Genomic DNA, 24,116 nt, shown 5'->3' with positions numbered 1-24,116 from the left:
ATCCTAGTTTCATGTTAAGTTGAATCAAGGTCAGAATGCAATTTTGTTCTTTGATGCATACCAACAAAATACATTCAGAGAGGACAATTATGGGTATTGCCTTTTCCACTCCTCGGAAATGATGTGTGATGTGTTCAGTTAGAAAAACCTTTTACATTCACATAGATTCAGAGATTTTAGCTGAACATGCAGATTGACTCCAATAACCAATAACTGGAGAACCCCAATAACCCTTTCTGTCAAAGTAAAAATCTTATTAGGTTTTCATAGAATTCAGACACATTCAGTTGGAAGATCATCTCCCAAGAATTCATTAGTGATCAGAGGCAGAAACTCTGGAGAGAGCAGTCCTGCTAGACAAGACCTTCAGCAAAGTGTCCTTCACCTCCTGGTTCCTCAGGCAGTAAATGCATGGGTTTAGCATCGGGGTGACAATGGTATAAATGATGGAAACCAGCTTGTTGAGATCCCTGGAGTCTGCACGCCTGGGCCGAGCATATATGAAGAGAGTTGCTGAGAAGAAAATGATGACCACAGCCAGGTGAGAAGCACATGTGGAGAAGGCTTTCTTCCTGTTCTGAGCCTTGGGGATGAGCAAAACAGTCCTGATTATGCAGGTGTAAGAAACAATGATGACAGAGAGGGGGATCAACAAAGTGAACAAGGCCGAGATGAAATCCACCATCTCAGCAAGGCGCCGCTGGGTGCACGAGAGGTTGAGCAGCGGGCTGATGTCACAGAAGAAGTGGTTGATGACCCCGGGCCCACAGAAGGAGAGCTGGGAGATGAAGGAGACCTTGAGCACAGCTATGAGGAAGCCAAGCGGCCAGGAGGCCGTGGCCAGCTGCAGGCAGGCCCTGTGGCCCATGGCGAGGGCGTAGTGCAGCGGGGCGCAGATGGCCACGTAGCGGTCGTAGGCCATGGCCGCCAGCAGGACACACTCAGTGCACACCAGGGCAATGAAAAAGTACAGCTGGGCCATGCAGCTTGTGAGGGAGATGCTCTTGTTCCTCACCACCAAGGTGAGCAGCAGCTTGGGAACGGTGACTGAGATGTAGCAGGCCTCAAGGAAAGCGAGGTGGCCCAGGAAGAAGTACATGGGCTTGTGGAGCTGGGGGGGGTGATGATCAAGGTGATGATGACCATGTTCTCGGTGACAGTCAGCAAATACACAGCCAGGAAAATGACAAACAGCACAGCCTGCAGCTCTCTGCTGGTGGGGAATGCCAGGAGGATGAACTCATGGACGTGGGTGTCATTTTCTTGTGCCATGATGACCTTGAAGGCCTGGAATGTTGTGGTATTCACATTTTCTAAGACATCCCTTTGATCAGCATTTTTCTCCTGAGAAGCTGCAGAGAAAAAGGAGAACAATTATTATTTCATTTGCTTCTCCTGTGTTTCTCTCATCTGGAATGTGTTTGGAAATTGTTTACCCACAGGTGATTGTTTCATTGGATTCTGGTGTGAGTTGTTTTCACTCATTGGCCAATCAGTGCCAAACTGTGCCGAGACTCTAAAAAGAATGATGAGTTTTCATTATTATCTTTTTAGCATTTGGTAATATAGTATAATATAATGTAATGTAATGTAATGTAATGTAATATAATATCCTTTTAAAAACATGGAGTCAGATTCATCATTCCTCCCTGCCATGAAAATCCCTGCAAATACAATAGAATGTATGAGGAGCAAAAAGGAAAGAAATAAGGGAACATTTTGTATTATCTCCCCCAAGCATCCTCTTCATGCCTGACTTTCAAATATACAGTTTAACTAGAGATTCCACACCAGTTATTTAATTGACATTCCTTATTATTTAACCATTCCTTATTATTTAACTTCTGAATTATTTTTGTGGCCTACAGCAGGATTGGTGATTGGAATCTTGGCTCCAAGAAAATAGTTAGGCTTCACTGATTTCTTCACAGACCTTATCTTAACTTAAAACACAGTCAGAGGGGAAGAGACAACATTATTAAATGCGTGTTTGATCTTTTGCATTAATTGATAGAATTAATCTTAATTTTTCACAAAATACCTGAAGTATGATGTTTATGCCTCTTATTTTCACTTCTTAGGGAAGATTTCAAACAACATTTTTTTTACATATTCCTGCACATTCCTATCCAATACTCAACTGACTTTCTGGAATGATGTTCAGTATTTGTTATTCACAAAATATTTTCTATAGAAGACATTAAGAGAAAAAAAATCCATTAATGTTCTGAAGAAAAAGAAATATGTATTTTTGTGATATCATTATTTGAGTTTCAAAATATTTATTTCAAATTAAATTTTTCTCTTGCATATAGATAGTCTCTGTAGAATCAATCTGATTACATAACTTACATATTTCATAATAAATACATAACTGCTTCCAGATAATAAAGTGACAAAATACTAAATACAAATTCATTTGTAAGGATGGCTTTCACATCTCCCAGCGTTCCATGAGATTTAAGCTGTGGTAAATACTAACAGGAAAGGCGGGTAACTCATTTTTCAATGTAGCCAGTAGAAATTCAAGCAGAACAAGGAAAAAACCTCGTTTAAGTGATTTAGCAGGCTACAGAATACAAACCATAATCGAGAAGTGCCATAACCAAAAGGATATTAAAAAAAGAAAAATTATAGTTCCCCATTCTATTATTGACTTTAAAAATTCCAGATCTACTTTAAAGTACCTTAGAATATTGACTGGCACTACTTTAATTTTAAATTAAAAGAATTGAAAGTGTCAGAATTGACTGACTCTACTTTTAATTTTAAAAGGGTGATTAACTGGAGCATTTCAGATACCTTCCTCAACTAACAGATCACTCTCAGGTGGCACAGAAAGCCAACTTCCATGTTTCAAGAATGAAGCTTTTCAATGTAAAAATAATGGTGAATGTTTTTTACATTCTAGTCCACTGAAAGTAGAATAAAAATGCCTTTTTACCACATAAACATGCCCAGAAGCACTGCTATTGCATAGAAAACACAGAGAGAGAGTGAGGGAAAGGTTATATTTGACTTATACTCTCAACAGAGGTCGTAAGACTTTTAAAAGCACATCAAGTACAATTAGAAATTTCCATATTTCTAGTCTTTTAATCTGTCAAATCCAAATCTGCTTTCCTTTCCAAGCAATCCCTTTCTCTTCTTTCTCACACTTTGAGAAAAATGTCCATGTTTCTCTTGAAAAGTGCTCACAGCATCACAGAATCAAAAAACCATAGAATCACAAAATCACAGTATCCCAGAATCACAAAATCACAGAATCACAAAATCACAGTATCCCAGAATCACAAAATCACAGAATCACAAAATCACAGAATGCCAAAATCACAAAATCACAGAATCCCAGACTGGTTTGTGTTGGGAGAATTTTAAAGCCCATCCCAACCCACCCCTGCCATGGCAGGGACACCTTCCACTGTCCCAGGCTGCTCCCAGCCCTGTCCAACCTGGATTCGGGCACTTCCAGGGATGCAGGGGCACCCTCCCCACCATCCCAGAGAAGAATTTCTTTCCAATATCTAATCTAAACTTATTCCTTTTCAGTTCAAAGCCATTCTCCCTTGTCCTGCTCCAATTCTCGATAAAAACTGGGAATGCCATTTCCAGGACACTCACAACTTATGTTGGAATTTTCAGAGCTCAGGTGAGATCAGATGAGAAGAAAAAGCTCTAACAAACCTACAGAAAAATAAATTAAAAGCTTTTTGTCTAACGAGAGATCATATCTATGCTTGTCTCTCTTCTACTAAGCTAAACCTTACCCCTGTGCTGTTCTGTCTCTCTCCAGTGGCTGGAAGCTGCTTTGTTGGTGGCTGCTTTGTTAAAAGCTGTGAGCACAAACAGTTCCTGCAGGCTTTTGTCACTTCAGCTGAGCAGGAGATTTCCCAGGATGCTAAAATATCTCCCAGTACATTATCCTTCAAAGCCCAAGAGAGCTGGGAACAGAATTAGAGGGAATAATTTCCCCTCTTTTTTCTAAACCTCATGGAAAGCGTTGCTCTGCTGCTGTTGGTTGTTTGCTTGTTAATTTTTTTATGTCCTAACTATTGTAGCACTTTCATACTTTTTTTCTTCCTTCTCCCAAGTCACTGTGTCTGTGTGACAAAGCATCAGAGCAGAACTCAGGATATTTGTACTTTGCTGGTGGCTCATGATGGGTAAAACTCTTCACTTATCAATGCTTTAGTTTCTCTGTCCATTAAATTGTGGAAGAGGTTTTACAGTGACTTCTGTGAGCCAGAGAGGAGTTTGAGAAGAGGATCCATGTTTACCCCTAAAAGAATTTTCTACCAAGGTTGCTGACACAGAAACCAAGAAAGAAAGAAGGAGAATAAGAGAAACTTCAACTACATATTCTAATGAGCACTTTGTCTCTGGTGACCAATGAGTAAAGTGTGAACTTATGAGCTTTGTAAGAATGTATAAAAAGCATGCAGGCCATAATAAGAACAGTTTGAAGCCTTCTGAAAATGGAGTGTGTTGCTTTTTGTTGTCTCCATCTCAACCAGGACATTAAATAATTATTGCACTGGTCTTTAATATTACTTGAGGTTCCACAGAGACAGCAGTACCCAAGGATTAAGTATCAATAATATTTTTAGGTGTGAAAGACACCATTAAGAGGGGAAATCCAACTCACTGCACGTGACTCCAACTTAGAGTGAGATACAGCCCAGAGAGAAGACACCCAAACATTCAATACACACCCATATTCAATCAATAAAACCACTTTTCATCCCCTTAATTTGGTCTGGCTCTGTTTTTAGGTAACCCACACAGGTTGCAGTGCCAGGGAATAACTGGCTGCTGCAGGTTTCTTGTTGTTTCCCCATTGCTCAGGTGTCAGCACTCCCACAAAAGGTGAGGATTGGGGTGGAGGCTCCTGCTGGCCCCGAGCCCAGGGCTGACACACACACAGGAGGATCTGGGAGCTGGTACTGGTTCAGCAGGGCTGGGAGCAGCAGAGAGCTGCAGCTGCTGGGGTGTGAGCGTTGGGAGAACCACAGGTGAGTGCTGGAACCCTGGAAAATGAGAATTTTGGATTTTCTGTGCTGCCAGGCACTGACCTCCAAGAGAACACTGCATTTGACCTGAGGCCATGGAACAAGCTTCCAAAATGGAATGATAGAACTGGGATTGTGGGTGTAGAGTTTGAATAGAAGTGTGTAATATCACAGGGTGATATCACCTTAAACTTAGAGTTTAAGGGTTTAGAATATAGTAATATATATAGAGCAAGATGGAGGTTTTAGGGTGGTGGCTGATCTTTCTTCTCCTCCTTCTTTCTTCTCCTTTCCTTTCTTTTTTCTTCTCCCCCTTCTCCTCCTTCTCTTTCACCTTCTCCTCCTTCTTCTCCTTCTTTCTCCTTCTTTCTTCTTCTCTTCCTTCTTCTTCCCCTTCTCCTCCTTCTTCTCCTTCTTTCTCCTTCTCTCTTCTTCTCTTTCTTCTTCTTCACCTTCTCCTCCTTCACCTTCTCCCCCTTCTCCTTTTCCTCCTTCACCTTCTTCTCCTTCTTCTTCTCCTCCTCCTTTTTCTCTTCCTTCCCTTTTCGTCCTCCTCCTTCTCCTTCTCCTCCTTCTCCTTCACCTTCTTCTCCATGGGTTTGGGTGGTTTTGTGTATTTGGATAAAAAAAATCCACATTGTGGGCCACGGGTGATTGGTTTTTGGGTTAAAAGCAGAAATAGTTGAGGCGTCATTTCTTAATTGGATAAGTTTTTTTCCCCTAAAAAGACCTTGTAGAGAGAGAGACGGGGCTATTTTGTAGCTTGCTAGTGAAATGCTGTAGAACTCATGGCTTGTAAAATTGTGATATAGATAAGAAATTAGGCTGAGAAACGGGTGACAGCAGGAGGAGATGCTGAAATCAGAGGATGGTCAATATTGACAAACAGAATGCCCCAGAGACTTTTCAGAAGGCTGGGACAAAGGAAGATGTGGCCGAACCCCAGTTGTGAACAGCCCCAGAATGGATGGAGAAGCTGAGCCAGAGAAAAGGACTGTGACTTTCAAATTAGAAAAAAAGAGAACTGAGCAGTGAGGGGCAGAGCAGGAAAATCAAGGCAGCAAGGTCAAAAAGGAGAGCTAGACAAAAATAAATAAAATAAAATTAAAAAATAAAATAACAAAATATAATAGAAAAACAACAGAAAAAGGCAGGGACAGAGGGAAAGGAAGAAAGAAAGACCAAGATCAGAGAGGGCACTGGCTGGGGAAAAAAATAAAACCTGATTCAGAGAAAATCTGGTATGAGAATTATTGCTTTGAACAATTAAAAATGGTTTACTATACTATTGTAAAATGAGAGCTCACTGTGTAAATATGTAGTATGTATTATAAATACCTAGATGTCAAACTTTCTATCTAGAAAAACTAATTTTTCTCTGTATTATGTCCAGACTTGCAGTGCAAAACAAAATACTTATTCAGTATTTCATAACCAGTATTTGCTGCCTTTTTGTTTTTGTGTTTGTTTTGGGTTTTTTCCCCACTTTGCTGTCAATCCAGAGTTCACAATCTTTTTTTGCAGCACTAAGGAGATGGGAATGACAAAATTACATGGCCTGGCTATTCTAGTGACAGCAGGGATCACTGGTGCAATCTGGTGGGTGTTTAACCTTTGACAATTATTCTCAACAAGAATTTCTTTCTACTGCCCAGACTCAGACAGGTTTCTTCTAACTAATGCAGGTACAATGTAAGCTTTGAATTTACACAAATTCAAAATCTCCTTTTACATTCAAAATATGAAAATAAGCAAGGTGTGAACACTTTTAACCTTTTCTGTGAAATTCTAAAAGTCTGAATAATTATATATAATATATATAATATATTATATATAAAAATATACATTTTACATATAATATATATATATATATATATAATATCGAGAATATTTCAAGTATTCATCAATCTAAAAATGTTGTTTCGTGGTGGTTGGTTTCATGCCAACATTGAAATCTGAGCACTGATTGGTTTGACTTCAAACTCCCAAAATCTCACTTCCTTTCAAACCAGGACAGGTGTGTATTCAGTGTTCTGGAGCCTGAAATCAGAGCAGGTGGGGTTAATTCAGAGTTGGCTGGAACAATATTGAAGATCTGTTCCAGTTGTAGGAATCAGGACAAATTTTCAGCCATTCTTTCTCTGCAGCAGAGCATCAAATGCTCAAATGTGAGCACAAATGCTCACATTTTTGTTTAAATTTACACTCAGATCCCACAGAATGGCCAGAGCATAGGGATGCTGTGAACATCTGGATTCAAGAGGCAGCTGCAGAGTTCTGGCATCAGCTGAGACCAAGTTCTGCTCAAAGCACACACATTTCCTTTGGTGCAAACAGTCTGGGGCAAATTAAATGACTCGCAGATCCTCAGAGCTGATTGATCTTCAGATAACTTTAGGCTAAACTCCTGTGTGAAAAACACCAATCACTTTTTAATAAAATTTTAAAAATTTAATGGTAATAAAATGGTTATAAAAATAGTAATATAACTGGAGTAATGAAAATTTTGACAATTTGGATTAGGACAATACGAGAAAAAAAACCCCTAAAGAGTTACAGACATCTGGGTGCCTCTTTCTGGGCAAAATAAGCCCAAAAAAGGACCCATATGAACAGAGGATTAACCCTTAAAAGCAACAGCCTGTTGCATATTCATACACCTCATACATGATGCGTAAATTCCATTCAAACACAGGATTCTGTCTGGTCAGTGTCAGCTTCTTCCTCTGAATCCTAACAGCGTCTTCAGGGCGGAGCGAGGTGGGAAGAAGTTCATTTCCTCTGATAAGGGAGCAATAAATTCTCTTTCTCTGAAAGATTCAGGTGTCCTGTGGCTGCTGAGTCCTCTCTTTAAAAAGTCTCTTACATGGCACAGTTTCTATTTTAACATTATGTTATAACCTAAAACTCTATTTAACACACTACTTAAGAAAATTAATACAGCATCACTTTCTGACATAACACATATAATATTCATTTTAATATTTTCCAAAAGCCAATCATAAAATACACATTTTTTGCATCCTGTCTTGAAACAGCTGAGATTTGCAAATCCTCATCACCATACTGACCCCACAAATGTTCTGTTAGATTTGTTTTATAGTTTCAGTCACAATGGAAGTGGGTGAGAGGCTGATTTTGGTTTTATCATTGACTCATTTCCTTCTTATCCTGTCCAAGGTACCACTACCCTTTCTCCCCAGCCAGAGCTCAGGAACACAAAGCCTCCCCTGGAGACGATTCAGTCCTGTAAGTTCATTCTGCAAAATGAAAAAGTAATAAAAGAGGTATGGACATACAGGAGAGCATCACGGACATATTTTATGAAAAATCCTTCTGTTAGGATGTTTTCTCCTGACAAGCTGAGAGGCCTCAGAAGTGAAATGTGAACAATGGTGATCTGCTGCTGTGGAATGCAACAGGTGCATTCCTGGGATTGGTCTCATGTGGTTGTTTTTAATTAATGGCCAATCACAGTCAGCTGGCTCAGACTCTCTGGTCAGTCACAAGATTTTATTATGATTCCATTTCTTTCCTTTCAAGCCTTCTGATTAAATCCTTTCTTCTATTCATTAAGTATCGTTCTAATATATAATTTTCTTTTAATATAATATATATAATAAAATAATAAATCAAGCCTTCTGAAACATGGAGTCAAGATTCTCATCTCTTCCCTCATCCTGGTACCCCTGCAAACACCACCACAGGAAAGAGTTTACCAAAGGATCAGTCCAGGCCGTGAGGACAACACTCACCTAAAAGACTCCTTTTTAGGCACCAGATCCATGCCCTGGAAGTGCAAATTTCCATTTTGATATGAGCCACCCTGCAGGGTCACATTGTATATGAACTCATGTAAATAAAAAAATAGTGTTTGTGGTGGAGTCTGGATGCTCACTGACATTGAACCACACAAAGATCTCTTGCGGCGCTCATCTCTCATAAAAAAAAAAATCTGAAACTTCTGTGCCACAATTCATTTATGTACCCTTTATTTCTCCCTGTATAATATTTCCAATATTTTTTTTATTTTCATTTGCAGAAAAATAGATGAAACATCTCTGATGCTTCCATGGTAAGTGCACCTGCTCTGGCACAATGGAATATCATGACCATGAAATCCCATTGATGTCAGAAACACAGAGTGGCACTGACAGGATAGCCGAGAGCCAGACCGAATGAAATAGAAGCCTGACTAGAAAATCAACTCTTCCATAAACCATCAAAAATGCATAGATGAAGAATCTGTAATTTGTTACTTTCAGAAAGGAAACCAAGTAATGATGATGAAAGTTGAAAATATTTTGGTTTAATTTTATCTTAATTCAGTTTTTTGCATCCTCTGTCACAACTCAGAAGCCAAAAAATCAAAATACTATTTTTTGTGATGGCAGTCACCATCATACCTGATGTGTAAACACCTATGGAATTAACATTTTTGGTCACTGGGATAAATTATTTTCTGGAATTGCCTATTCAGAAATCTGTGCTGCAATCAGAAACCTATGCTGTGATTTCAAAGTGAGACTGGAATGATTAATTCAGTGTTACATCTGTGTTTGTTTTGATGAATTTCCTGGGCCATCTCAAGCCTGCCTTCATTCCCAAGCCCTTGCAGGAGGAGGGATGTGCTGGTGCTGACACCATGGCTGGCTCCAGTTGTCTGGGAAGGCACGTTCAGCAGAGACATCCTGGATGCTCAATATCTGCAGAAGAACCTGGTCACTGGCGTGGTCACTTTTGCTGTTGAAAAGTACTGGTTTGTCCTTTATTTCTTGTCAAATAGTTAAACCTCTCTGCAGTACTGCTGGTGGAGCATGATTGTATCTGCAAGGGGTGAAGGAAGGAATGATGAATCTGACTACAGGTTCTCAGAAGGCTAATTTATTATTATTTTTATTTTATTTTATTTTATACACTTTGACTATCATATATAATTATTAATTTTATATATAATTAATTATTATATATTATCTTAAAAATACTATACTATACCAAAGGATACAGAAAGGATACTTACTGAATGCTAAAAAGATAGTAATGAAAATTATATATATTCTATATATAAATTATACATATATGATTACATATATTATTATATATATAATTACATATACTATGTATATCTTATATAAAAATAACAATATATAATTTATATAAAAATAATAATATATAATGTTATATAAAAATTACATATAATAATTAATTATATGTATAATTAATTTTTATATATTATATTATAAATACTATACTATACTAAAGGATACAGAAAGGATTCTTACTGAATGCTAAAAAAAAATAATAATGAAAACTCCTGACTCTTTCCAGAGTCTCCACAGAGCTTGGCCCCAACTGGCCAAAGAGTGAAAACATCTCACAGCAGAGTAATATTTTCCTCTTTGAGCCAGGTCTCATAAGCTCTTGGAGATTTATATCACACCCAAGATAGCTCAGCTAGCTTAGAAGGCATAAAATCAGCAGGATGGCTTCTGTGGTAGTGTTGGAAAGAAAAAGGTATAATAAAAGGCAAAATAACAAAACTCTTTGCAGAGAAAAACCCAGCAGCTGTGTTAAATAAAGGACACTAACATCATAAAAAGGAGCAATAGATAGAAAAAGAGAAAGAAAATGAATTTGAAAAGCTGTCACTCCTCAGCAGAAGGAGCCTCTCCCTTCTCTTCCTTTCCATGTCTCTTAGCTATGTCCAGTTCATCGAAGGGTTCATGAGCTCTGCCAACAAATACTTCCTTGCTGGGCACCCCGTGAACTTCTACCTGTTCACAGACTGTCCCGAGAAGGTCTCCCACCTTCAGATGGCCCCTGAGAACCACCTGTTTGTCATCCCTGTCCAGCATGACCCCAGGTGGCAGGACATCTCCAGGAGCCGCATGGACATCCTCAGCTCCTACACCAGAGCCAGTTCCAGCACGAGGTGGATTATCTGTACTCCGTGGATATCAATGTCCAGCTCCTGGCACACATTGGCGTGGAGATCATCGATGCCTTGGTGGCCACCATCAGCTCCTGGCAGGTCACCCCACAGCAGGAGGACAAAGCCTCTGAGAAACACTCTGAGTCACAACCTGCCGTCCCTGAGGGACAAGGGGACTTCCACTACACTGCCAGCTTCTATGGGGGCAGCGTGGCTGAGGTGTACAAGCTGAGCAGAGCCTGCTCTGCAGGGCTGCTGCAGGACAGAGAAAATGGCATTGAGGGTCCCTGGCACCACGAGAGCCACCTCAACAGGTACCTCCTGCAGCACAAACCCACCCGGCTGCTGTCCCCAGAGTACTACTGGGACACAGAGCTGAGCTCCAGCAGCGTCCTGGTGAAGAGGACGTGCCCTGTGCACCAGCACAGCCAGAGGCAAGATCCTCAAACAAAGAGTGTGAGGCCTTTCTTCTTCTCTGTCTGAAGCTTCCCTCATCTGCTCTTGGGAAGGATGAAAGTTTGACAAGAAAGTCTCACAGATATGTGTGCTTAGCAGAAAGTTTTTTAAATGTAGAGTCTGATGAAGGAATAGAGATGGAAGCAAGTTTTGGTATAGAAGAAAAGAATTGCTGAGCCAGTCTTACTGGATAACCAAGGAGGCAAAGGGTGTGTTAGTTAGAAGGGGTTTTTATGGCTTAGAGCAAAGGATAAACCCATCTCAAACAAGAAAATGTTTTTACCAAGCACAAAGATAGACAGGCAAACAAGTCAGCGAAGTTGCAAGTAGAAAAAAGGTCTCAGAATTTTCCACTGCAGGAAAAGTGAAAAACAACTTCCAGCTTAAATTGTAATGTACTAACTTTGAGGGATTGGAGAACAGTAACATGAATATGGTAATTACAGTAGTTATGATAGGCTAGAGATAAAAGTTAAGGTATAGATTGGTTCTACTGTATGAAGATGCTCAGCAAAGAGAAGTATAGAATGCAATGTAACTAAAAGAAAAATATATAATGCATTGGAACCAAAAGAAAAGTATAGAATGCATTGGAACCTAAACTAAGGGTCTCTGGAGCTGACAGCTGTAGGCACAGCTCTGTTGCCCATGACCCTGGACTGCTGTAACCTCTTGGATAGAATAAACTGCATTTTGTATACAATAAACTGCATTTTGTATACAACAAACTGTATTTTGAAGAGCCACCCGGAGTCCCACATCCCTCATTTCAGCTCTTAAAATCTGCCTCATGATCATCATGAAAGGGACACAGATTGGGGACCACCAAAGAAAAAGGATCCTTGTGTGACATTCTGGCCCTGCTGGAGAAAGTTGCTTGCCAAGGACCCCAAGGCCTGAGCACATTGCTGAGCTGTTGTTCACAGGTGTGTTTGCTACATGCTACACTGAACCTGGTGAAAAGATTTATGGGGGAGGCATTTTAATGGTGGTATGTGCCTTATTGCAATTTCATTCCTTAAGAATACAGATTTGAAAACAGAACAAGGAGACAACATCGTGCTCAAACCTGGTTTGTCCAAAACTGGGCAGTAAAAGGTTACTGAAAGAGGGCCAGACAAGAGGAATCTGTGTGATTTGATGAGTTTTCAGATAAAGATTGGTGTGAACATTCAGCTGAAGCATTCTGGGGAATTGAGTTAGTTGGTCACTAATTTACTTAACTAGCTACTTAGGCAAAAGTAATCAAATCATTTTAGATCAATGGAAAAGGACACAGATTTAGATGTAAGACTCAGAAAAAGTCAATTCTGGTATGAACCAGCCCTTTTGAATCACTTCAGAGAGCACAGATGATGTTGGTCCCATGAAATCAGAGTGCTGAATTAGGTGAGATGGCCTTTGAGCCAGGACTGTGGGAAAGACAGCCAAGAGCTGTGGAAGAACATAGCCTTTGAGTCGAGGAGCTGTGACAGCCAAGAGCTGTGAAGAATACGGCCTTTGAGCAAAGAGCTGTGTGTGTGTTGTACGAGGCCTTTGAGTCTCGGGGTAAAATATGGATTGTGGGAAATGTATGTCTTGTACTTAAATATCTGTATCATATTTGAACATCTGTCAGTAAAAGAAAAAGGGGGAAATGTAGGAGGAGTCCTTGTAAGGCATATGTATTGTATAAGTGGCTGTGTGTTATGGTTTAGGCCTGACAAAGCCAGAGCCCCCATAAATATACCTTTTACCTGATATCTGCTGTGAGATGTGGCCAGGAAATAAGCAAAGCAGGCTCCAACTTAAACATAAAGAGAAGTTTATTAACTTACTAGACTACAGACACAATTACTAAACTACACACACAAAGAGAATGAAAACTACACAGAAACACTTCCTTATCCTCCTCCCACCCAATTCCCAAACACATTTACATTTCCAAAAAATTATCCACACTCGGTCTGGCACCACCCTTTAGAAAAAAAAATCAAATCTTCAGCTCATAAGGGATAGACGGAGTCCTTCCTTGTGCCACGGACTTCTTGTCACAATCAGCAATCCGCCCGGTATCTTGCTATCTCGTGACATCTCCTTTCCATGCCAAGGTGCTCTCACCACCAGGCATGGGATGGGGCAGGGGCCTGCCTTCAGGGCCTTTTAAGAATGCCTCGTCTCATTCCAAGCAGAGCACAGTCACATCCCTGGGACCCTTGTCCCCCCCATGTCTTCTATACCCCCTGGGGCCGAGGGGTCTCAAAACCAAACTCTCTTGACGCCGAGCCTCCGCTTCCCCCTGCAATACAGCCTCTGCATCACCAGGAAAGAGTCCATGGATATACAACAAAAAAGAGTCCAGCAAAAACTGCCACTCCATCTTCCTCCATTCCTTCAACATCTCTCTTCTCCCTTTGCCAGACCCCCCTTACTGGCCTGGTTTCTTCCTTCATCTTCCACTCCTATCCCTTTCCCAGGAAAGGCAATGTTCTGCGAAGCCTTCATTCTCCACAAGGGTTAAAAGCTCTCCCAGGCGGCCGGACTGCCCGCTGCCCCCCCCTTTTCTCCTCCCAGCCGTGCTGCCTGCCGGCACATGATATCAAGTTTCAAGATATACAGTTTGCGCACGGGCTGCATTCTCTCCATCCCAAATGGGCGGGGGGGGGGGGGGGGATAAACAGGTCGCTCAAGGGTCCGCCACCCTTCCTCCGAACCCGGGCCTACCGTAGATGGGCCACGTGGCTTTCCCCTCCCCCAGCCCAGCCAGCAACTGGGCCGGGGGAGAGACTTCTTCACGCCGGAAATCCCAAGAGGCCTCTGAGGGACAAGAGCCCTGCTTTTAACCCCTTGGGTTCGTAGTCTCAAGAGGCGGATCCAAATGTCCCACTGGTCAAACTAGGTGCTCATCTTAAATTCCAGCCACCCATTGGTAACCACAGCAAAACAACATGTCCCAGATGTCCCATTTCCGGTCAAACCACGACACTGTGCCCCAGTCCTAGTTATTCTAAATGAGCTACAGCTGTGGAGTCCTTAGTTGGGCAGCAGCTGTGACTCATTTAGAATAACTAGGACTGGGGCACAGCCACTTATACAATACATATGCTTTACAAGGATTCCTGCTACACAAAAACCCACCTGAAACCCCATTTAAAACCGGGGGCAACGCCCCTGACCTGTCCCAGGGCTCGGCAGGAGGTTTGTCCCTGGGAGACGCCCCTGTCCGGCCCTGCCTCTCCCGGAGTGTCCCCGTTGTCCCGCAGGAGCTGGAGGAGCGCAGCCCGCGGGGTCCGCAGGTGCTCAAAGCCACCTACGAGAAATTCGAGCTCCACCTGCGCGGGGAGGACGCGCTGGTCAAGAACTACGGGCTGCTCTCGTGCTTCAAAAAGGACCTGCACAAGGTGGAGACCTACCTGAAGGTGATGAGGTGCCGGCGCTACGGAGAGGGGAACTGCGCCCTCTGAGCCCGCCCCGCTCCAGGGAGAAGAAACCGGAGAATAAAACCCGCTACTGCCGACACGAGTCTGGCTTTGGGGGGCACGCGTCTGGATTTTTGGGGGCACGAGGCTGGCTCTTGTGGGGGCACAAGTATGAGTTTTGGGGGACATGAATCATGCTTTTGGGGAGCACAAATCTGGATTTTGTGGGGGTCATGAGTCTGGCTTTTGGGGGGCACGAGTCTGGCTTTTGGGGGACAGGAATCTGGGTTTTGGGGGGCACGGAATGTTCGGGGGATGGGAGGGGCGAGATGCCGCAGGGAGAGGTGTGATTTGGGGCTGTGACGTGTATTTTGGTTTGGAGGATGAGGATTTGGAGCTAAGGAAGGGGGATTTAGGTCTGAGAATTTGCTTGAATTTGGAGCTGGGGGAATTTGGGGTGGAGTTGGGAGCGGGGGATGAGGATTTGGGGCTGGGAGGTCAGATTTGGGGATAGACTTGGGACTACAGGGTGGATATGGGGTGGGGCACAATTGGGGCTGAGATGGCTGGATTTGTGGCTTTGGGGAGATTTAGGGGTAGATTTGGGATTGGGTGGTGGATTTAGGGCTGTGAGGGGGATTGGGGAGAGGATTTGGGGCTGAACAGCAGTTTGGGGCTGGGGGTGGATTTGGGGCTGCAAGGATGAATTAGGGCTTGGATTTAGGGTTGGGGCGGAGTTGGGACTGAGGGGAGTGAATTTGTGGCTTGGGAGGGATTTGGGGGTAGATTTGGGACTGAGAGGCAGATTTGGGGCTGGGAAGGTGGATTTGGGGTCTGAGGAGGGTGGGGGCAGGGGGTGAATTTGGAAGGTGCTGAGTCCAAGGTGGTTGGTTGGTGGTACTCATGAGGTGGGTGCTGGCACCAGCCTTGGCACAAGCCCTGAGCAGAGGATTTTCCTGTCACTGCATTTGGGACCACCACAGCTTCCCTGGGGAGGCTCAGTTTTGTGCCACAGCCCACTCACCTCCGCAGGTGCAGGCACTTATCACCACAAACCTCATGGCAAAGGGGGAAAAGCTGACAGCAAGGGAAGCCCTGGCCCTGCAGGGTCATGCTTGTTATCGAAGCAGCTGAAATGAGGGCACACAGAGGTGTCCCCAAATCCCCTCAGTTGTTTTAACTTATTCCCAGTGCTCAGCTCCATCAGTGCTTGTCCTTGTGGTGCCATTTCCTGGGACCCTGATGTGCTTCTGCTTGTCCCATTAAAAGAAGGGTTTGCATTTCCTTGTCTGCTTGGAAGCAGCCAACTCCATGGTGGCTTTGGCTTCTCTGGAGCTGCTCCTGCCATGAGCCAGCCCTGGGCACTGCCAGGGAATGGTCCCAGTCCCCAGGCTGCCAGAGCTCCCAGGGATGCCCAGGGTGGGATTGTTGGGGTGTCTGTGCAGGGCCAGGGGAGGGACTGGATGATCCTTGGGGGTCCCTCCCACTCAGGATATTCTGACTCTTCCTGCAGTTTGCCTGGAGCAGTGTCTGCCCACCCTTGTGACACCTGGTTCCCTGTGGTGACATTGAGTCACCTGCTGTCCCTGGGCATGGATCCTTACTGAAGAGCAGCAGCAAAACTGGAGCTTTTTGGGGTTTGACACAACCAATACCCATCAGATTTTTTGTTGAGAAGATGGAATTTCTGCTGGCTTGCTGTCTCTCCACACTCCCCCTTGCAGGCCCTGCTCTCCAGCCCCTTCCAAAGGCACAGCAAGCTGTGGCCAGTACTGCCCCCAAGGGAAGGGAGCAGCAGAGTCAAACAGAAAGCTCTGTTCCTGCAGAACCATCCCTCAGCTCCCTGCCTGCTCCCTTCCCTTGGGACAGGGTGGGAGGCAATTCAGAACCCACCCTCCACAAAGCACTGTCCAGCCCAATGGAAAGGGGAACAGACAGGGGTTTGGAAGGACTTGCTCAGGATGTGAGTGGCCGTGTGTCCTCCTGGCTCATTGCCTCGTGATGTCAGTCAGTCCTTCCAAAGCAGAAACATTCCCAAGTGGTAAATTCTGGGGAAGCTGCCCCTCATATATGGCAAAAATATGTGCACAGGGAGGAAACTAGAACACGTTGTAGAGAGGAATTTACACTTGATTTCTCTCCCAGGCCAATGAATTGTCTTTGGAACAGTTTGACCTCAAAGAAGAAGTTTTATTTGATCTCAGTTTTAATGATGCCACAGAATTAAAGCAGCTCTGTCTTCATCGTTTCCAAGAGTTTTGCAGTGTTTTATTAGGGATGAAAGTTTAATGTTCTGAGACACCATGTGCGTCGCATCCAATGTCTGCTTCTCCTCCAAATATGTAACAGCAACAGAAATGGGCAATAAACCTAAATGCTACTAAAAGTAAGCCCCCAGATAAATGCTGGTTTTAGAAAGGAGGTGTTTTCCTGTCAACTTATTGAGGTCAGCTATATCTGGAACCAGCAGAGCTGCAGGATTATTTAGACAGAGTATCAGACGTGTGCAGCACTTCCAGAACAACAAAAGGAACAAACCCTCCCTCCAGGAGCCCACGTAAAGCCCAGAGCTGCTCTGAGAAAACTGGAGGGGGAAGGTGTCTTACCAGCAGGAGTAGCTGTGGGACTTATTTGCACAGGCACAGGAAAAGTATTTCTCTAAGAAGAGAAAAAAAAAAAAAAGCCTTGTAATAAATGTGTTGAGCCACAAGAGTCTTGTCAACCACAGGTGTTGAACCCCAAGTAGTTGGGGCATTAACATTACGTAAAACAAAGGTTCCTTCTACTTTCAAACATGTTTTCCATTAAATGAAATGAGATTGTGTAACCTGGTAATGAATAACCATCTGAGGCAGCTCAAGCAATGGGAAGGGACACCAAGCTCACCAAATCATGAAGGGAGGGGGGTGTCTTAATTCATAACAAACTCCTGCCCAGGTATTTTGACCTCGCTTTGCAAAAAGAAAAGCTCGGGGATGAGCCACAGGAATGATGTGAAATCCCTCTTGAAATTAGAGAAATGTAACCTGTTTAACAACTAGAGAGAGCAAAGGGGTGATTTGCTACAGGAGAAATCACCTGGCCCTGGCTGAGCTTGAACCGCAAAGGCAAAGGTAAAGCAAAATCCACTGTGAGGACACAGAACTTGGGGAACTCCAAGTGGGAAGATGTGGTGATTCATAAGGGAGTGACCAGGGAGCCTGGTATCTGTGAAGGTATATCCCTGCTGGGGCAATTTCTATATTCTATTGGCTTATAAATGCATCAAAATATGAAATTATCACCATCCCCAGCAGTGTCACCAGAGGGTGAGGGGGGAATTCTGCCCTGCTCAGGTGAGACCCCACCTGCAGAGCTGCCTCCAGCCCTGGGGTCCCCAACACAGGAAGGACGTGGAGCTGCTGGAGTGAGTCCAGAGGAGGCCACGGAGCTGCTCTGAGGGCTGGAGCCCCTCTGGAGCCAGGCTGGGACAGCTGGGGGTGCTCACCTGGAGAAGAGAAGGATCCAGGGAGAGCTCAGAGCCCCTTCAGGGCCTAAAGGGGCTCCAGGAGAGGAGAGGGATTTGGGACAAGGGGTGGAGGGACAGGACAAGGGGGAGTAGCTTCCCCAGGGTTAGATGGGATATTGGGAAGGAATATTCCCAAAATTCCGTGTGAGGGTGGGGAGGCCCTGGCAGAGGACTGAGCAGTAGGGGCAGGGCTAGCTCCTGTCATGGTAACAGAATCACAGAGTCAGTGAGGTCAGAAAAGCCCTCCCAGATCATCGAGTCCAACCTGTGCCCATCCCTGTGGAAACCCAGGGCACCACAGGGAATATTTCTCTCTCTGCTCTGGGGTGCCCTGACCCCCAGGGCAGCACTGACTTTGACCCTCATTCAAGGAGAAAGTTTCCCAGACTTCAAGCTAGACTGGAATCCACAAAAGTGTGAAATGGATTATAGAGAATAGTGTAGGTGGATCACTGGGTGAGAAATTGAGGTTTTGGGATGTTTAGTATGTTGTGGATGGAAGCAAGATGGAGGGCACAGGGTGTCATCCTGGGTTTCTTCTTCTTCCTTCTTCTTCGTGGGTTTGGGTGGCATTTTGCAATTGGACAGAAAAGTCTGCATTGTCGGCTCTGTGGGATCAGTTCTTGGGTTAAAATAGAAAATAATCTAGGTGTCAGTTCTTAACTGGATAGTTTAGTCTTAAAAGACCTTGTACCAAGAGATTGTTGGCCATTTTGTGCCTTCTAAAGAAAAGCTGCAGAACTCATAGTAACGAGATGTTTTACTGATAAGAAATAATAAACACCTGAGTCCAAACATTAATTACTGCCTCAAGTGCCATTCATCCAGACCCACAGAAACCAACAAGTGGTACCCCCACGATCCCCACCTTGTCCCCCAGCCCAGAGCACTGAGTGCCACAGGCAGCCGGGTCTCAAGCACCTCCTCAGACAGTGATTCCACTGCTTGAGCAGTCTATTCCAATGTTTAATCCTCCTCCCTGTGAAGAAATTCTTCCTAAAGCCCAACCTAAACCTCTCTGGCACAACTCAAGCCATTTCCTCTCCTCTTGTCCCTCCAGGCAGCCCCTCATGTCAGGGAGAGCCAGAAGGTGCCCCCTGAGCCTCCTTTTGTTCAGGCTAAACAGCTCAGCAAGAGAGAAGAGAAGAGAAGAGAAGAGAAGAGAAGAGAAGAGAAGAGAAGAGAAGAGAAGAGAAGAGAACTGCTTTTACAAACATACCAGCAAAATGGGGACTAACAAGGAAAATTTTAGTTCAATGGGGTTTTCATAATCAGTGGAGTTTGATCCACCAACTCCATCCCAGGGGTTTAATCCCTGCCAGGTCAAATGTGAGTCCTGCTTCTGGCACCAGACAAACGAGCATGCACACATTCACAAAAAAACACGTGCAGAGCCCTGAACATACACAGATATTTCTCCCAGCTCACAGCTCACTCTGGCTGCACAAAACCAACCTTAACTAGGAAATAACCTCCAAGGAAAGAACTGTGAAAGAAGTAATACTGAACAGGGAAGTGGAAAGATAAGGAGTGTCAGGGTTTAGGAGAGGAAGAGGGACTGCTGGAGCCACTCTGAAGCAGCCATTGGACAAATGTCCCAGACAGACACCTGCCAAGAAGCCGAGGATCACCAAGGGTGTGACCAGCAGGCAGAAGGAGGGGACCCAAAAAGCAGGGGGAATGGAAACAGGTCCCTGCTGTGGGCAGCAGGAGAATCCCCTCCTGGCCCATCTCACCTTCCCAGCTCCCTCTACACAACAGGTGGAGGCTCTGGGCCTCTGGTGCCGGGACAATCACGGTGTGGCCAAGCTCCATCCAAGCTGGAGGGGCTGCCCAGGGGAGTCCGTCCAGCCACGCTGTTTGAGAGGCTCCCGGGGGACGCTGTGCTGAGGGGCAGAGGAGTCCAGGGAGGCTGCACATTGTGTAGGGAGAAATCCTTGAAGGCACAGGCAGGAACAGGCCATGCCCGTGTGCCCAAAGACGAGCTGGTGGGGAAGCAGAGCGGCTGAGCAGGGAGCTCTGCCTGGGACTCCAGGAAAACACAGAATTGACAGCTTTGGAAGCAGGGCAGCACACAGGAGGATGGCGAGGATGTCGTTGGGGCATGCAGGGAGAAAGGTAGAAAAGCAAAGGCCCAGCTGGAACTGAATTTGGCCAATTTCATAAGGGAGAATAGAAACTGCTTTTACAAAGACATCAGCAACACCAGGAGGAACAAGGGCAAACTTTCTTTATACTGAAAGCAGGGGCAAACATTGCCACAAGGCATGAGGACGATCCTGCAGTACTGACGGCTCCTCTGGGTGTGGCGAGGTCGAGGCCACCCACAGCTCTCTCCTCTGAAGAGAAGGATAAATGTGCTGGCTCATGGGGTGCTCTGCAGTCACTGGGCACAGGCACCTCGTCCTGGGGTGACAGCATTCCCTCACTGCTGCTGCTTCTCTGAGGCACTTCCCTCTCAAGTAACAGCAAGGAAATAACAGGAAGAAAGCACCCAGGGCAAGCCTCAGCAGTTTCTTTGTTCATAGGGGAGGTGGAGGACAATGGTGGGTGTCCCAATCACTGTGTCACCTTCTTAAATACTTTTCCCCATCTCCTGAATTCTTTGCATTGCGTCACATCCTGGAATTCTTCTTCTTTATTAGGGGCATCCCTCATGTATTGAGGGGCAGGAGGACTCATCCTGAGAAGGACACGTGCAGCTGTGCTCAGCAGCTCTCCTACTTTCTCTGTGAGTTCCTTGCCCTCCCTCAAGGCCATGTGTCTGGACATGTTTGTGATGATGTTCACAGGGGTTTTCAGGTGAGGGAAGAGACGAGAATGTTGACTCCATGTTCAGAAGGCTTGATTCATTATTTAATGATATACATTACATTAAAACTATACTAAAAAGAACAGAAGGAAAGGCTTCATCTCAGAAGGCTAGCTAAGCTAAGAATAGAAAAGAAAAGAATGATAACAAAGGCAGCTGCCTCAGACTCTCCATGGGAGTCAGCTCTGCTGTGATTGGTCATTAATTACAAGCAAACAGATGAGACCAATCATAGCTGCACCTGTTGCATTCCACAGCAGCACATAGCCATTGTTTACAGTTTGTTCCTGAAGTCTCTCAGCTTCTCAGAAGGAAAAAATCTTAAGGAAAGATTGTCAATGAAAACATGTCTGCAACAGATGTTCTCTTGCAGAGGACACCGGCCCATGCGATCATAGGCGCCCTTGTTCTCCTTCCTCTCACTGAGCATCTGTAGAAGCTGCCCCGTCTGTGACACCATCTTGGCACACACCACCTTGAGCTGGGGCAGGCTGCAGTCCATCCTCAGGGCTCGCTCCACGTGGGCCGTGAACATCTGCAGCCTTTTGTCCGGCACCAGCAAGCGCAGGTGACGATCAACCACGGCTTCCAAGAGCTCTCCTGGAACTGGTGCAAGGTCTGGACCTTGGGGGCTCCAAGGTTTATTGAGGAACCTGAAGTCTCCTTCCTGCTGCTTAGAGTTTGTGCCTGTGGTGTCGGGCATGATCCGGAGGTGCCCACCTAGAGAGGATCGCTCCTCCCCAGCCGTGGCTCCTCTCCTGCTGCTCCCAGCGAGACCTCTCTGAACCAACGGGTCAGAGAGAAAATCCAGGTTCCTGTTTAGACGCAGCTCATCTTCGGTGACGGTGGCTCTGGGCTCTCCCTCTGCTTTCACAGGGCTCAAACCCTGGTAGAAGAGCTGATTATGTCCAACCCAGTAACGGGTGTCCTCCTTCTTTCCCTGTTTCTCAGAATCGACATAGTTCTGTCTTTCAGCTGGATCTTCCAAGTCATCTATGAGGTATCTGCCAACCAACTTGTCATGAATGGGGTTTAACTCACCAGCAACATCCCAGGGGTTCAGTGCTTGCCAATTCAAAAATGGTTCCATCTGCTTGTGATCCCAGCTTGAGCGCGTCTTTTTCACCAGATTCCTGAGCCTGACCGGCTGCGGGTGGTGTGGGACAATGCTTTTGGCAGTCTTGATTCTTTTAGTCTTGTGCAGCTTCTTCTTGACCTTGGCCCTCAGGTCATGAGTGCTTGTTTTGCCTTCATGCCCCAAGAGATGCTGAGGGGGATGTGAGTTTGTTCTGGAACTGTCCAGGCTGCTGACATCACCCTCAGATCTCAGGGTCAGGCCAACAACAAGTGTTACACTTTCACCATCTCCCACTGAAGGCTCCTTGGGCTTGAGGCTCAACACGGGGATGGTGTTCAGCTCTCTGCCTTGTTCCATGTCCATTATTTTGCCTTGACTCTGTATAAGACTTCTGTGATCTGGAGAACAGCAAGAGCGCAGATCAACAACTGGGCGCAAACACAGGCTCGGATGTTACCCCAAGAAGCAGGAGCTCATCTCAAGGCCAGGGAGCACAGGAACAGAGTGGAGGATGTGTTGTGGTGAGGAGAAGAGCCCTTCAATCCATGCCATTATCCCCTTGGGGCAGAGCAGAGAGCTGGTTCTTTCCTGGTGTCTCCTGGGGCTCTCTTTGGATGGGACGGAAACATCGCAGGGGAATGGGATTGCTGTCAGAGAGGTTCCCACAGCTCCAGATGAGCAGGCTTGGCTTGCACTGCAGGAGCCAGTGAAGAGGCAGAGACGCCAGAGGAAAGATCAGCACTGCAAGGGGGGCACAAACTGGCAGGGGAGGAATAATGCCCAGGGACTCCTTTGCTTCAGGGCCGTTGCCAAGAGCAGCAGCTGAAGCTGTCAGAGCATGAAAAACTTCCTCAAGGGCACCAGAGCTGTGGGACTGTGCTGGGGGAAACCTGGGGCTGAGGCAATGAGAGAAGTGAGCTCCCTGGGGCCCTTGCAAACCTGGCTGTCTCTGTTTGCAGAAGGGCAGCCTGGCCCTGCTGTGCACAGCATGTGCTGTGCCCTGTGCCCAGCTAGAGCAGGACGGGGCTTTGCTGCCCCTGCACAGGCCAAGCGGGGCATGACGGTGCTTGGTGTTCACCCTGCAGAGCACATCAGGGGCCCTGCCCTTTGCCCTGCAGTGGGCACTGGGGTGGCACAGAAACCAGGCTGTTAGGGCAATTTGGGGCCTTTATGGGCAGCCCTTGCCTTCCAGCACCAGGGAAGGGCACGGGGCATTCCTGCTTTCCTTTCTTGGGGGCCATGGTGTGGGCAGGAAATGGGTAGGTTTGGTGGGCCCAGTGAGCTGTTCCTTCTCCAGACAGTATGTGACACACAAGATATGTACAATCACCAGGAACTTTCCTTCCCAAGGTGTTGTGTCCAAGGCCTGTACTGCAAGGGCAGGTCAGCACGCCCCAGCACGGGGCAATGCTGCAGCATCTGCCCAGGCTCAGGAGAAGGGGCAGATTGGAGCTCCCCCAGCCCCTCCGCACACTCACCGCACTGCGGGGCGCTGGTGCTGCACAACTTCTTGCACAGGAACTGGATGGTCCTGCAGGGGCTCTCGGGCAGGGGACGCTCCTGGCACAGGCAGCAGGCCGCCTCCTTGGGCACTTGGCTGCAGACAAGAGGGGATTCTTGGAGCAACACCCGGCCACCCAGTGCATGGCTCAGAGCCCAACTCAGGGAACACACCCATACCACGCGTGGGGCTGGTGCCTCACTGTGTGCCACAGCTCTGGGAAAGGGCCCTGACTCCCAAGGCAAAACATTAAAAAGGGGATTTTATCCTGGAAAGTAGAACAGCTCCCAAAACACCACGTGACACAGAAATGCACCCGCCTGGAGTTCAAACTCCCCTTTGAGCAGCCTGCAGCAAGTCACCCCAAAGGTGAGATTCTGCCTCTGAGCTGGTGAGCTTTGGCACTTTGCCCAGGAGGAAAC

General features: G+C 45.7%; 2 pseudogenes; one reads left to right on the top strand and one right to left on the bottom strand.

The window, feature by feature from the left end:
* Window positions 1-313: 313 nt before the first annotated feature.
* On the bottom strand, window positions 314-1,272 carry LOC128940112 (olfactory receptor 6B1-like; annotated as a pseudogene).
* Window positions 1,273-6,543: 5,271 nt separating this feature from the next.
* Window positions 6,544-14,840, top strand: LOC128940111 (histo-blood group ABO system transferase 2-like; annotated as a pseudogene).
* Window positions 14,841-24,116: the final 9,276 nt, after the last annotated feature.

The sequence above is a fragment of the Melozone crissalis genome, unplaced genomic scaffold (genome assembly GCF_028551555.1).
Source record: "Melozone crissalis strain CALT ecotype California unplaced genomic scaffold, PUWL_Pcris_2 ptg000032l_1, whole genome shotgun sequence".
NCBI classification, from domain to species: domain Eukaryota; kingdom Metazoa; phylum Chordata; class Aves; order Passeriformes; family Passerellidae; genus Melozone; species Melozone crissalis.
Note: the sequence above shows the minus strand (reverse complement) of the source record. Positions and strands in the feature narration are given on the sequence as shown.